The sequence below is a fragment of the Amblyomma maculatum genome, chromosome 10 (genome assembly GCF_055883805.1).
Source record: "Amblyomma maculatum isolate TAMU_Amacu chromosome 10, ASM5588380v1, whole genome shotgun sequence".
Taxonomy (NCBI): domain Eukaryota; kingdom Metazoa; phylum Arthropoda; class Arachnida; order Ixodida; family Ixodidae; genus Amblyomma; species Amblyomma maculatum.
Window position 1 is genome coordinate 67,912,287 of NC_139353.1, and position 13,647 is coordinate 67,925,933.

Consider the following 13,647-nt stretch of genomic DNA (forward strand, 5'->3'; position numbering starts at 1 on the left):
GCCACCTGCGCTGCCTCATGCGGAAAGAAGAGATAAGGTAGAGAAGAAAAAAAAATAATATGGATAGAGCGACGCGCGCCGCAACAGCCGTCGTCCACCACCGAATTGGTGACGGGGGGTAATGACGGCCTACATCATATAATGATCCGGTGGCAGGCTGGCCCCCGCCGCAAGCGGCGGTGACTACATATCCCATCCCCATCAGGGTCAGGACCAGCCACCCTTCACCCCGTGTCATGGTGTCGCGTCTGGTCAGAGGTCACCGCGGGAGAGAGGTCACAGAACACAAAGCAGCAGAAAACAAACAAGCCCGCTTCAACAGAACGTCGGTTTCTTCGGCTCGAGGAGGCATGCGCTCACGATCAGCGCGTAGGGAAGACAGTGGAGGTTTTCTGCAACTGCAAATCTGTCCAATAGTATATCAAACAATGAAACGGAAAAAGACTGCGCCATGTCAATATTTCCAACATCTCCGTAAATGTTCACGGCGACATTTCATAGCAACTTGGTCCCTACATCCTATATTTAAAAGCATGCTGAAGAAGCTAAGGGAAATTTTAATCTGCTACATGCCTATCTCAGACTCTCTTCGTGGCGCTGCTGAGTATGGCTAGCAAAATTTTGTTCGCCCTAATGCACACAGCTGTAATTCTCAATGCAATTTGTTAGCGCAGAAAAACCGATGGCATCGGCAGTAGGGTAAATTATATTATGGTTCACCACACATCTGTCGCCAGACATTCCTGAGAAGGTTTAAAATACTGGGAAAACATTCCGACAGCGCTACAGAATCAACTGTGGAAAAATGGGAAATCCTGAGTTGCTACTGCACATGATACATCGCGCGCCCCTTGTCGAACGCAACCAGTGCTCTGTCGGACGTATCAAAGTTCACCGGCGTTCTTAAAAAGAATTGTGCCTAAATAATTTATTCATAGGACGCAAAAGGCGCAGTATCTGTCGCACTTGTTTCTGTGGGCGCCTAAGCCCCTCCAGGGTGGTGCAGTAGTAAGACGCCCGACCATTGTGCCGGATTACCCGGGTTCGACCCCGACCTTGGCGGCTGCGTTTCACTAGAGGCGTAACGAAGAGGCGTCCGTGTGCTGTGCGATGTCGGCGCACGGTAAAGATCCCCAGTTGGTCGAAATTACTCCGTAGCCCTCCACTACGGCTCCTCTTTCTCTCTTTGCACTTTCACTCCCTCCTTACTCCCTTCCCTTACGGCGTGGTTGAGGCGTCCACAGAAAACGTGAGACAATTACCGCGCCTTTCCCTTTCTATAAATAAATCAGTTTTTTTTCTTTGGACCGTCGAGTCCATATGCCAAATAATAATAATAATAGTTGGTTCACAGGAAGGGGAAGGCGCTGTATCTGTCACGCTTGCTATGTGGACACCTGAACCGCACCGTAAGGGAAGGGATGAAGGTGGGAGTGAAAGTGGAAAGAGAGAAAGGGGAGCCGTAATGCAGGGCTACGGAGTAACTTCGACCACCTGGGGATCTTTACCGTGCGCTGACATCGCACAGCCCACGGACGCCACTTCGTTTCGCCTCCATCGAAACGCAGCCGCCGTGGTCGGGTTCGAACCCGGGAACTCCGGACAGTAATCGGGCGTCTTACCACTGCACCACCCCGGCTTTTTTTTTTCTCTTTATTGCATGAATTGGTACAAATACATCAGTAAAAGATTGTGGTTGCCATGCCCCTTGGCTGACAACCGTGTTTAATGGACTTTCATTACCACAAGTTCGCCCATCAGACTCAAGACCTCCTCCGCAGCGTCTTGCTGCTTCAAAATTTCTTTTAGTTGTTCAACAAAATAATCACAAACAGATCGTGCATCGATATCACAGTGTCTATAAACCATCCTACTCCTCCAAATACTGTGAAGGCCCAATAGCATGATGAGGTCATACTGAAAATCATCATTAACAGTTGTCAAGTACCGAATTCCACGTGGCGTCAATGGCAGGTCTTTCTTAAGTGTCCTTTGTAACATCCAGTGAAACACCGCATCCCAACAATCCAGGAACACGTGCTCAACTGTTTCAGGTTTCCTACATAGTAGACAGTTTGAGCCCCAAGGTACAAAAAGGCCCTTTTCTTCCATCTATGTTTTGACTGGGAGGGTTCCTGTATGCAATTTAAAAAAAAGAATGTTTTTACGCCCGGTGCAACAGTCATGTGTTTAACTCGTTTGAGCACTTCTTTCCCTGGGCCTTCACAATATAAGGTTCTGTACAATGAAGCTGGGAACAATTGTGAAATAAGATCCTTGTACAGTCGCTTAGGTGGTACTGTCGCTAAATACTCTACACAGCACCTCACGCGCAAAAACTTGAACGACCACACCACTTCTCGCAGAAAGCGTGACACAGTGTATCCCCGAGCAGAGCATGAAGAGACTATAAACTCTGGAATTGCACTGGATAGCATGATTTGCATAAAGGTTCTCAGGAATGCATCTTTTTGGTCACGTAGGAAACAAAACCTTAAAACCATCTGCCGCACATATAGATGCATTAGAGACAACCCTCCGTCTTTAACTCGCCGAAAGAGATTATCTCTGCTAATTCGTTCCCAGTTGGACGACCAAATGAAGACCGCAAATATACGATGGAACCTTTGTATATTGCTTCGAGCACAATACAATACTTGAAGTAAATACATTATTCTTGCCACCAAAAAGGTATTGCATACAGTCGCACGGGCGAAAATAGAGAGGTTACGTCCCATCCATCCTTCCGTCATTTCCCGTATTTCTTCCGCTTTTTCATTCCAGTAATTCGTATTTCCCCCGTATTTGTCCAATGGGGCTCCCAAATAAACTCCGGGCTTTGTAGCCCATCTTACTCCACAGACAATTTCCGGTTCCTCTTCCCATTCCCCGTGCCAGACTTCGAGACTTTTCTTTAAATTAACAGCACTACCAGTCTGCCTGCAATACCTTTGTGTTACTTTCAAAGCTTCCTAAACGCTTTCACGATCTTCACAAAAAAGCGCCACATCATCAGCGTATGCCAATATTTTGGCTTCAAATACTCCCAGCTCAAAACCACGGATGTATTCGTTAGCAATTACCATTCTACACAATGGTTCCAAATATATAGCAAAGAGGAGAGGAGACAGTGGACATCCCTGCCGCACAGTTGCTCTTACATCAATTCTTTCAGATAACACTTTATTAATCATAAGGCGTGTAGAACAACATGCATAAGCCATTTTAACTCCTTTCAATACAACGGCACCAACACCAATATGTTCCAACAAACAGAACAATATTTCATGAGACGCACGATCAAATGCTTTTTCGAAATCAAGTTGAACCATGGCCACTCTCCTGTTTAGAGCATCGCAGCACTCGAACACACTCCGCGCTACATGAATATCATTAAATATGCTTCTGGTCTTTATTCCACATGTTTGATGAGGTCCAACAATATCTTTTATAATGTATTGCAATCTCTTAGCTAACACCTTCATCAGAATTTTATAATCAACATTTGTTAACGTGATCGGTCTATAGCTTGTAGCTTGTAACTTTTAAAAGCATGGCTGGCTCATCAGTCTTGGGAACCAAGACCGAATGCGCGTTGCCAAACGACGGCGGCAGAGAACCCACATCAAAGCACTCCTTGAAAAGCCTGTAGAGCATGATAGATAACTCACTTTTAAGGCTCTTGTAAAAGGCCGCACTCAAACCATCTGGACCCGGGGACTTTCCGACATTCAATTCATCAATGGCCTTTTCTATTTCCTCCACACTTATTTCGTTCTCTAACTTTTCAGTAACTTCTTTGCCTAATATTGCCATCAGAGGCAAAAAGTTATCTCTAAACCCTTGTTCACTTGGTGCTTTGCTCGAAAACAGTTCACGGTAATGTTCCACGAAGGCGCTCGTAATTCCGTCTTGCTCATCATGCCTCTGCCCCTTGTATTCAATAACCGTTATCTCGTTCGCGCGTGCATATCGCTTTTCATCAGCGAGGGCGCGTTTTGTTGGCGTCTCGCCACCGAACCATTTTTCCGTGCGCGCTCTTATCGCAGCGCCTCTGTATTTCTGGGCATCCAAAGCTTCTAGTCTAACCTTGATGCCTAACTGCACCACCCCGGCGGGGCAGTCCATATGCCAGTAACCGCATTTTCGCGTAATGTCCTCATTTTCGTGTAATGGGGCTCGTAAGGATTTTGCTTTAAAAGCCGCCTTTATGATCGGGTCCTTACGACACTGGGAATCCGAAGAACCCGGGTTAGAAACCTACCGCAGCGTTTCGTTTCGATGCCGGCGAAACGCAAATGTGTCCGCATGCTGTTTTGATGATAGTGTACTTTTAAGATCCCAATAAGGTAGCCAATCATTCTGAATCCCGCACTACACACTCGTTGCCTCTCCTCATTGAACACCATTTTCTTCATATCAAGAAATTACACTACACTTCCGTGCCCCCACTACGCACCCGTTGCCTCTCCTCATTGAATACCATTTTCTTCATATCGAGAAATTACACTACACTTCCGTGCCGCCACTACGCACTCGTTGCCTCTCCTCATTGAATATCATTTTCCTCATATCAAGAAATTACACTACACTCCTGTCAAACACGTGCCCTATACCTTCCGGGACCCAAATCTCTTACAAAGGCACAGAAGGTCGCCTGGCGAAAATTACAGACGCATTCCTTCCGAAATCCAGTCACCTACGCCCATGCATACCTTGCATTATACACACCATAGTGTAACTTATGCAACCCACAAGACCCCATCCGCGGGATCTGCAGCTCCCCACCTGAGAGCAGGGGGAGGCCGCTACGCTCAGCCAACACCACATAGACAAACAAGGCCTCAGTGCTCCCGTCGTGAAGTCAGCAATTGAGGCCACCGGGCGAAGAAGATTTGCGCGCAAAAAAAAAATGTGGACGGAGCTTAGACATAAACCAATGATTTATAAGAGGATTTTATTAGATTGTTGAATAAGTGTCAGAATGCTGTAGCAGAAGCGCGGCAAGCGAATTGAGGGTGGTTTGCATTTCACTTAGTTTGATTAAAGAATAATTAGGAAGGATGAGTTTCCCGCGAGTTGGACGAACGCTAAAGTAACTTTGCTTAGCGCAGATTAAGATCAAATAATGGTACACCAGATTGAATTAAGAGTGGATTAGAGTAGATTATGTTAGAACAATGATGGAATGCATAAATTACAGTGCAGCACGAGATATTTACATTCATTATAGCATAAATGTTTTGCAGTATTTTGCAAACATTGTTAAGATTGATTAGGATAGAATAATGTCGACTTGTGTAGAATTAAGGTTGGAGAACGTAGCATTGATTTGGTACTTGGTAAATTGAACTCAGAAATATTAAACAGCATAACTAAATTCAGCAACGTTACTCAGTGACGTTCTGTGATAAGCAATGCTCTGTAGCTTTATTTTACCAAATAGATTCTACCATCTTATAACTTTGACGGCAATGCTCTCGCATTTCCATCAAAGTTTTTAGATGGTAGAATCTATTTGGTGAAATAAAACCCCCTTTATTTACTTTTAAGTGTTTTAGCATTTCATTTTCAAGCTACTTTTCACCAAGTTTTTTGTTCGTCGAGGGACAAAACGCTTTTGTGCAGAATTTTTGTGTTGCACCAAAGAGTATGCATGAAAACAAATTTAAATGTGTGGCTGTCTTTGCAGGCACGCAATTGGCAAAGGTTGTTGTTAGTCCTAATAACAATCCTCCCGAATGATGACACCTTCACTCAAGTGAAGTTGGTAGGCCTACAATGACGGATGCAATGACGGCGTACAACAGGTGCAAATCCGGTGGCAGGCTACTTCTCGCCGCAATCAAGCGACGGTGACTACAGTCCCAGCCCCGTAGAGCCAGTAGCAGCTAGCCACTCATCTTCTGGTCGCCCTATGCTATCACGGAGTAATTTCGGCCGCCTGGGGATCTTTAACGTGCACGAACATCACACAACACACGGACGCCTCTGATTCACGCTTAAATAATATAAATGCTGTCGGGTGGAGGCGACTACAGATACCTCCATGAACCCGGCCTGGGCGTTTCACGCGTTACCAGAGCTTAGGGACAATGATCAGTGCACTGTGGGGTGAGGGGTACCCTCGGCCACATAATTTGGGAGTGCCCGCAATTCCCAGGTATGGGACCAATTATAACAAGTTGAGAAGCCTAGGATACCCTGCTGTAAAGCGCGGACATGCCGATCCAGATACGCGTCGTCCTTCTGGCGGATGCGGCCGCAATAAGGCTGGCCCACCAACCAGCCTCTAATCCGCGGGCTCACGGCTCCCCGATTTCCCCGGCCCGCATGTTGGGGACGGAGAAGAGGACGCCTATTTCAGTGGATATAGAAGTTGTCCAACGAACCGAACCCGCTTACGTGAGGCTGAGCCCGCCGAGCATTCGATTCAGGCGTCCGTGCGGCACCTTTCATTTGGCGATTCCACGAACGCCAAACCACCCAGCATATAGAGGCAGACACAGTACAGCAGGTATCAGCGGCGTTTCAAATTGGTTTAGAAGAAAGAAAAGACGCGGTCTGTCACACTTTATCACGGACACCTTAGCGAGCCGTAAGGAAACGGACGAAGGTTGAAGAGAAAAAAATGAAAAAAGAGGTGCCGTAGTGGAGGGCTTCGGACCACAGCGTGACAGATCATTTCGCCTCATTGCGCTTTAGTGGTGCAAAGTGCAAACTACTTTTTAAGTCCATATTAGAGCTGCACGTCCGGACTGAGATACATACCGGAGGTGGTCTGTCCAGTTCGACTGAGTTCGGACATGGCTTGCTTGGTATACGAGCCATACCAGACTGGCTGACCCGGTTTAACGTTATACTGGTCGGGTATAAACCTAATAAAACTTCATAGAATAATGATCTCAACAGCGTAAGATTTATACCAGATAATATTGGCACGGTAAAAACTGTTTGATGCAATACGGGATTTTCAATAGGGTCTGCACTGATGCATAAAATCTGTCAGTCCATTATTAAAACCATAACATAGATAAGGGCCCATTATCAAGCAATAGTAAAATAAAGAAATGTGGGGACCGCATATTTTTGAAAAACATAGAGGATGAATATGTACAAGGAAAATGCAAATAATTTATCGCTGTATTCAAACAAATTCGTAGCTTTGAAGTGAAGTTTCTTTCCTTTTATCTGCTTTGTTTTTACAGTGGACTAAAATTTCGCACATCTTTATTTTTATATTGTGCTTTTGGTGGTATGGGGTGCGAAACGTAGCTTTTATTTATTTTTTAAATTGTCAACATAACTTCAGTACATAGGGCAGATATGCGGCATATTTCACAATCTCACATGGGAGCAGGAATCGAGGTAGATGTAGACGTGCAGTGGGGTTTAGGTTGTGTTGGTCTGCAGACGATGCCAGGTATCTTCCAGAGGTGTACCTCCCGCCAAGCACCTGCGGTGGCTCAGCCGGTGTGCTGGAGTTAATTCATGGCACTTGTTCAGCACATCCATGTGGCCACTTTGGACATATTGCATTTGCCGGGAGGGTAATCTCATGACGGAGTTATGGATGTAATTGTTTCCGGGAAGGAGAAGGTGATGTGGAGCACATATGAGGGTAAGAAGTACAAAGTTTGGCTCTACATCAGTACTTGCTGCGTGGAAGTAGATATCAGGTTGCGGGAGTAATTTTGAACTGCGCGTTTTCATTCACTTTAATGGTGTTGGTGCATTGGAGAACAAGTGCAATGGCTGCCCCCTCGGCCGCCTCAATATAGGTTGTATGTCTATTATCATCGCTCAAAGCAGAATAGAGGGGGTGATGTGCTGTGCCCATGTGCAGAGCGTTTTTGTAGCGACAGCTACACTGGCCACGAACTTGCAATTTCGCTGTGGGGGTGCTCCGAGGAGGCACAGAATTACATTGAGCTGTTGTCTAGCAACCAGGGTAACGGCAGACGGCGCTCACCGTGGAATGACGTCACACCGCTTCCTCCTTCGTTGCGCTCGCCTTCGCTCACTTTGCCAGCTGTGTCGCATGCTGATAACTAGTTCTAATTAATGATGCCATCATATTGTGACGTCATCGGTCGTGATGTCATGACTTGCTGTGACACCATCATGACGTCACATCCAGCCATGTCTCATAACCGGAAGTGACAATGACGTCATGTTCAGTCGTGACGTCACGACTAGTAATGGCGTCACCAGGTAATTCACGTTATACCGCCCCCGACAAAACGTAAGGGGGAGGGAGATGTCGACCCGATGGCGGCACTTGAAAAGGAGGTAGATACCAATCACGATGAGGTCAAAACGTTCATGGCACAAATCGTGGGAGCAATTAATTTGATAAGAAAAGAGATGGCTAAAAAATTTACCTCTTGCTTCAGAGACAGGAACAGACGCACCAAAGGCTAGAGTAGTTACAGCAGAGGCTGGAAGAAATGGCAGCTTAACTGCAACTACAAATAACAGAACTTATTAACCATGCAGAGTGGCAACGAAACACTCAGAAAGCAATAATACTGCTTCCAAATGGCCAGAAACACAACTAATTATTCCATCATCTGACAGTATTCTACCTCTAAGCAAAAAAAGGTGAAGCTCAGGTTCCTCTTTCGCAAAGCGATAAAAGCGGCAGGAACCGACCCCTTGATAATAGTGGGAGAATTTAATGCTCGGGACCAAGAATTGGACTACACGATGCACGACCCTAAAGGCAGCGAACTGTAGGAGAACGCGCACGAACTAGGACTCACCCTGTACAAGGACCACTGGTATCCGACTAGAGTGGGAAATAGCGTATGTGCAGATACCTCCCCAGACCTAACCTACACAAAATGCGTGACAAACCTAAATTGGTATAACTCGGAGCAACATTTCGACAGCGACCGCGCACTTCATCCTAGCCTCAGTCCTCAAAAAGGGGGTCAGGACGCGTCGGGCGCGTCAACCGAAAGTAACAGATGGGAAACGTTCAGATAGATACGAGAAAGGGACTCCGTAGAAAGAATCACGAAGATAGACAAATGAACAAAAACCCTCAAGCGACATGTTGAAGAGGCAAAGAAAACGCTCGAAGGGGAAGACGCTCCAGAGACAGCCAATAGCAAACTATAGCACATTTAGGAGGCGAAACATACTATGGAACGTAGGCTAAAAAAGCAAAGGCGGAATCTCAACCTCAGAAGGAGGCTTGCCAGACACAATAGGGAGATCGAGGATTACGCCTTAAAACATTGTGAACACAATTGGTGTAGCCGATACAAAGATATTGAAAAAGGAATGCGCCTCTCTAGACGTTGAGCATGTTGAGGCATTTGCTAGACCCAACTAAATAAAAAACCCAATCAAGAATCAGAACCCAATCAGAAAACCTCAACCTGGACAATGTAGCAAACACGTACCGCTACCGCTACACGTACGCAAACACGTACGAGCCACTAATGAGGAACGTGAGGAGATCTTTAACGTGTATTTTTTTTTTTTTTTGCGGAGATTACCTAATCGCGGCGACGACCTAGCAGCATAACGGGCGTGCACGCCGATCGTGAGCCGTGATGCGCTGGACGGCGACAGCTGGCCGCAGAGAGCAAAAACTTTCTTGTATTTCAGTCAACACTGTATACCAACCAGGCGGTACAGGTCAGCGATACTTGAGGAAAATTTAGTTTTGAAAGTTCGGTTATAACTGAAGGAATTAACAAACTTCTGTATGCTTTTCTGACGCTGGCGCACTATCCACTGTTGCGGGCCTTTGGTAGGCACGACCAGGGCGGAGTGCGATGTTTAATGCGGATGGCGATGTGTATCATATACGATAGTTCGTCATTGTATGAAGTCTGATTTACAAAACTCTTTCTTATGCGGTTCAAATCAGGATCTACTGGTAAGCGGTGAAACAGACATTTATCGCGAAGGCACTCGGACTGTCGTTGAGTGTTAGCCGAGCACGTTCTCACTAATCGCCTTCCTATTTCTTTGATTATTTGTGCAGTCCACTATCACGCATGCCTCTCCTGACAACGTCCCTACCAAGAAAGGGACTATTGAAGACATCTAAGTTCTTTAGACAGCAACATACTGCAGAGCAAGACCGCTTATGCTATGCGTAAAGCGCGCTCATGCACAGCCCACTGAGGGCTGGCCACAGTAGGCCGCCGCAATGAATTCGGTTAGAGAGTAATTTCCTCCTCTCCTGCGTTTTTTTGGGGGAACATTATCTAATAATATCAAGAATTTTCTGCTCCAGAGTATGCGGGTTCGTAGCTCACCACCAGCGACTGCGTTTCGTTGGAGGCAAAATGGAGTGACGTGCGCTTGCGGTGCAGGGTCCGTGCGCGTTAAAACAAAACCGGAGGTGGGTGAACTTTCCTGAGTCCTCCACTACAACATCTTTCATGATGTGGGTGGCTTTGGGACATTAAAGTCTAAAAATTAAAAAGATCGAAACCGACCGGCAGCTGCTGCGTTTCGATGAAGGCGAACAGATGGCCATTTGCGCGTCGTTCGATTTCACTGCATGTTGAAAATTCCCAGATGGTCGAAATTACTCCGCAGTCTTCCGCTGCGGCTTTTCACTTTCACGGCGGAATTCCTGATTAATAGTGGAAACGAATACGAACGCGTGCGAAAAGACAAGAATAAGAGCATGTACATAACGCTTCTCCTCGTCCTTTCTGTCCGTCTTCTGTTCGTTTGCGCCGTACTTCGTCATGAACATTAGCCAAATTTCACAACTTTCTACACTCCCACCACTATAATTTTTTCTCTTAGGGTACAGTTTCACTTTCTACAAAGAAGGGTGACAGATAATGTACCTTTCCTGGGAACCCGAATAAACTATTCAGAGCAGAAGGAACTCATGGTATGGGCATAGAGTATTAGGACTTTCCACCTAAAAGTGTTGGGTAGAATTGTAGATTAGGTAGATCACTGACTCTTGGCGCTATTCAAACGTCATCGACCTGCTGTAGCTGAATTTCAAGACTCAAAGTACTTGTTTAAGTCTAAAAGGCCGGAGATTTATAAAACAACCGACCAAGGTTGAAGAAATCACACGTCTGAGACGAGGCTGCGAAAGCAGAGTCAAGCACGCCAGTATTCATTAAAATATGCAATGGTCAGTGACCAGACGGGCAGATAGAAGCGGCACTACTAGAGGTGGCTAACATTTTACGGGCTTATGCCTGTTGGGGAAGATTGGAATGCTACCCCCAAAACTCGGAACTGCAGGCCATCTACCAAAACGTGATGGCTTCAGAGCGGCTTCCGGAAACGTAATAGGGTCCAGCTGCAAATCCAGGCAAACAACATCCTCGAGGTAAACACAATACGGTTATCTCAGGACGTTCGCCGGTTTTTCGACGTATAAGACTAACTTGTTGGAATAATTTTCATGGCGTCTTAAAACCAAACTAACAATAGGTAGATGTTACGCATTTCCTCACTCAAAAGGAGCATAAAATACATAAGATCACCGAATGAGAACGAGTTTAATATTACCGTGAAGCTTGAGCTCTCCTAGATTTACAAGCGTCAAACCGTGTACAATCTTCCTAAACCACAGAAATTCAGAGCTAATCGAGCTTTCGTTCCTATAGCTATAACGAAGGTATGCTTAAACCTTCGCCAGTTGTCTAGATCGAAGTCCAAATCAATTTCTCTACGTGATTTTAGAGGCCATGACCTTTATACTTTATATTGTACATCTCCCCCATCAATTGATCGAATAACATCCCTGAGCGAGGGTCAACGCAGTACAAAAACGATGTGCCAGAATCAATGTCCGCCATCTGATTGTCCCCTGAAGCATGACGTTCGTTGTGTAGCCTGGTCCCCAGGTTTAAGGGTGCCATGTAAATGAAGAGCCTCGGACGTTATGCTTGGAGAATTTTCAATGTACTCCCTTTTATATTTGAAGTGTACGTTATCAAAAAGTGGAGCCCTTGCGCTAGCGGCACCGAGTCGTCGCAAGCGAATCGACACTATCGCTAGCAGTCCCCGGCATAAAAATGAAATTTATGCACCCATTTATTGCTCTCTGCGTGTAAAACGAAAGATCAAAGAGCACTTAGTTCTTATCCATCTAAGCATCTGCATCGCGTCCGGGTGAGTGAGTTTACAAAGCCGCCCAGCGTATTTTATTTGTGTACTTCTTTGACTGCATCTGAATCAAAATATTTATTGGTGCTGGAATGAATTCACGGAATAAATATTAAAAATAGGAGATGTTTTGTTACTTGAGAGGTTGTCATGGAACATGGCAACCTATTGTTTTCTTTCAACAATGTTATCTTAATAATCAGTTCTGGTTAAGGTAACAAAGAGTTAGCCACTCTGAGCTTCGATGACTGTAGACGTTCGGCGCGGAGCAGAATTTAGCGAAGCACTTGTAGATTTTGAAACGTATTAAAAGCCATCAAGCCACAAAGTTTAAGACCTATTATCCTAGTAATGTGCTCGTGTAAGCATATGAAGTGGACGATGTCCCAACGCCAGCATTCTTACCCCGAATTCTTGAGCACATGTGCTCGGGGAAACCTAGCACCGTACAGCGTTTCATATGTGCGGCATGAGGCCTAGGAGGCTGAAGAGCATCCCGTATCAGTAGCAGATCAAGCACAAAGTGGAGAGTGATCTCTGCGGTAAGCGTCGTGTGAGGTTAACGTGCGTGTGAACCTGTCCTGCGCACAAAGGAATAAACGGTTCCTAAAAAATAATAAATCAATATTCGCAAGAAGGGGACAAATCTCGACAAAACTGTTGTACGGCTGATATCACCTTTGTCTTACTTCATGACGGCATTCATATTAAGAGAATCCTGACTGCGGTTGTCTCTCAAACCGGCATTGATTCCCATCCCATTTTTTACCGTTCCACTCTCGAGGGCAGCCTTAGCATTGGAGGGTTGCTTTACAAGAGGGGAGTAAATTATATAAAAGAGCGGCTAATGTTTACCATATTGCAAATGGTAGAACATTTTCTACGAATTACGGATTGATGCGCCTTAGAGGGCAGCGCTCGGTCTTCTCTTTTTGTATGTCACCATGATGCAAACAACTTTGACGCTACTCCCATGGGGAAGGGGGGGGGGGGGGGGGGTGCTTAGTAAATTTATTGTATGCTCTACTGTCTAGAGACCGCAATGAGTATGTAAATGAAGCTCCTGTAGACGTTAGTAAAACACGACCCCAAGTTAGATGGACGAAAAGAAGCAAGTGTTTCGTATGGCAGGGTTACATAGTATTTAGTGAAACTGGCGAATATATTCCCATCTCTAACATCATTAAACAACCATAAAGACGAATGTTCAGTTACTGCAGCAAAGGTACCCACCCCGCCTGAAATGGGCACTTGTGTCCTCCATTCGTCCATGCATTTGATATCTACCTCTGTGGCTTCTGAATGTCACGTCAAATTATTCAGCGAGATTCTTGCCGAATATTCCCTGTATCCGGTAGCCCTGTATATCTACCGGATCTTCAAATATGCTTATTCGTTCTGCTGAGACGAAACGAGGAAGTGGGTGTATTCCTTAATGAAAGGGGGTATCTTAATTACGATGTCAATAATACATTGGTATTCCAACGGGCAATCTCTACTAGACACCTCAGATTTAAACCAGCGACATATCAGCCC